This window comes from Coregonus clupeaformis, chromosome 21 (assembly GCF_020615455.1).
Source record: "Coregonus clupeaformis isolate EN_2021a chromosome 21, ASM2061545v1, whole genome shotgun sequence".
Taxonomy (NCBI): domain Eukaryota; kingdom Metazoa; phylum Chordata; class Actinopteri; order Salmoniformes; family Salmonidae; genus Coregonus; species Coregonus clupeaformis.
In genome coordinates, this window is record NC_059212.1 from 3,598,475 (window position 1) to 3,600,974 (window position 2,500).

Genomic DNA, 2,500 nt, shown 5'->3' on the forward strand with positions numbered 1-2,500 from the left:
CACACACTCTTGATTGGCATTGGCCAATCAGAAAACAGATCATTAGTAACTACCGGTAAGGAAAATATTGGGGTTGTTCAACATTGCATTTGGGGTCAGTTGTGACTTACTGGCTGATTTACAAATATGAGTAGTTTGAATGGACAAGAAGTCAAACTTCATCTGGGCTACTCTGGTCTGAGAAAGATGCATTGCCGGGTACAGCGGCGTAGTGCGCTGTCCTTCAGCACCAGCCCCAGCCAGATCACACATTGTCCACTCAGCGGTGGGCCAGATGACACGAAGGCTACATTCAGAGCTTTTGAGCAGGTTCTGAATAAAGCTCTAGGAATATTTAACAAAAATGACAAAAAACTCTGCGATCTGTCCTCCTCTGTAGTGTAGGCCTACGTTCAGAAAGAAGCTATAGCCTATCTTTTCATGAGTGTGAGAGAAAGAGAGAGAGAGAGAGAGAGAGAGAGAGAGAGAGAGAGAGAGAGAGAGAGAGAGAGAGAGAGAGAGAGAGAGAGAGAGACAGAGAGAGAGGGATAGAGAGAGAGAGAGAGAGAGAGAGAGAGAGAGAGAGAGAGAGAGAGAGAGAGAGAGAGAGAGAGAGAGAGAGAGAGAGAGAGATAGAGAGAGAGCGAGAGAGAGGGGCCTAGGCTATAATATGAGTGTAATTCGCTAAGTGACAGTTTTGAGCCCAGTGTTGATCCCAGTGTTGATCCCAGTGTTGATCCCAGTGTTGAGCCCAGTGTTGATCCCAGTGTTGATCCCAGTGTTGAGCCCAGTGTTGAGCCCAGTGTTGATTCCAATATTGAGCCCAGTGTTGATCCCAGTGTTGATCCCAGTGTTGAGCCCAGTTTTGAGCCCAGTGTTGATCCCAATATTGAGCCCAGTGTTGATCCCAGTGTTGATCCCAGTGTTGAGCCCAGTGTTGATCCCAGTGTTGAGTCCAGTGTTGAGTCCAGTGTTGAGCCCAGTGTTGATCCCAGTGTTGAGCCCAGTGTTGATCCCAGTGTTGATCCCAGTGTTGAGCCCAGTGTTGATCCCAGTGTTGATCCCAGTGTTGAGCCCAGTGTTGATCCCAATATTGAGCCCAGTGTTGAGCCCAGTGTTGATCCCAGTGTTGAGCCCAGTGTTGATCCCAGTGTTGAGCCCAGTGTTGAGCCCAGTGTTGAGCCCAGTGTTGAGCCCAGTGTTGATCTGAGCGAGAGGTGAGAGAGCTGTTATCTGTCCCTCGTGATCATCCTGATTAATCGGTACAAGATACAGCTCGAGCAAGACATAATCCCAATTAACATTAGCCCGCTCGGGCAGCTAATGAAGACAACCTGGGCAAATAATAGCCTACCCCATAACCACACGAACACACACACATACACACACACACACACACACACACACACACATACACACACACACACACACACACATACACATATACAGGGCATGTTCCAGGCGTAAGCGACAGTGGTTTTTCTCTTGTTATGTCAGTCACTGACGGTCACTCAATTAGCCATGTCAGCTAACACGTTTTTTGATTGGTAGTTAGTCTAGTCAGCTACTGTGTCTAAATTTGTAGTAATCATGGTCAAATCCCAACCGGGCACGCAGGGCACGTGCCCAGGGGCCCTGACCTCCAGTGGGCCCCCAATGCACGTGCCCAGGGGCCCTGACCTCCAGGGGGCCCCCATCAGTGGGCCCTGACCTCCAGTGGGCCCCCAATGCACGTGCCCAGGGGCCCTGACCTCCAGTGGGCCCCCATTGATTTTGTTAGTCATTCTCACTCAGATATGAAATCAACATGGCATAAATCATTTCAAAATGTGTAGAATTGCAGGAAATGTGCCTTAACCCCCCCCACACACACACACACACCACCTAATATTGCTTAGGGTCCACACACACACAACCCCTGACTCAGGGTGAAGAGAGGAGGAGGAGAGGAGAGAGATGTTTTCATATGCATTAAGGGAGTGGTGTTCAGATTAAGTAAACGAAAGCAACATTGGGTGCAGAGGAGACCTACGTGCGCGCGCTCCGAGGTCAGGTCGTCAGCAGAGTGCATTTGGAGTGGTTTTGCGAGTTTCTGTGAGAGCGCTTGTGTGTGTGTCTCCAGAAATTCACAAACCACCTTGCTCCAGTAATCAAATTAATGTCGGGGATTTCCTGTCCTCTGGCGGACAATATGTGATTCAAACGGAAATCGATCGAGGAGGAACCTCGCGGGAGCAGGATTTATACAACCTTTTAGTGTTAACCCTCGCGCTGCTCCTGTCCCATGCGGGGACACGGTTGAAGAACAGGAGAAAGTTTATACGTTACTATATTACTAAAAATCATTCTCCCGCTCTGTCGACTGAGAGGAGAAAAATAGGAGAGGAATATAACGTTTTTTCCAAACCGAGAGGACTGAATGAACTGCATGGGGCGACCGGGGCCAGGGCTCGATATCGATCCGGTGTAAATATGACGTCTGTGTTCGGTTATGCTCCCGCCTTGAACGCTGTTCTGATCG

General features: G+C 49.2%; 1 protein-coding gene across 1 annotated transcript in view; it reads left to right on the forward strand.

Annotated features, from left to right (window-relative positions):
- The first annotated feature begins 2,195 nt into the window (after positions 1 to 2,195).
- Positions 2,196 to 2,500, forward strand: part of LOC121538748 (ALK and LTK ligand 2) — a 25,536-nt gene continuing 25,231 nt past the window's right edge. The window contains exon 1 of the mRNA XM_045206070.1: positions 2,196 to 2,500. This exon is cut by the window's right edge and continues 534 nt beyond it. The gene's annotated coding sequence lies outside the window, so the exon portion shown is untranslated.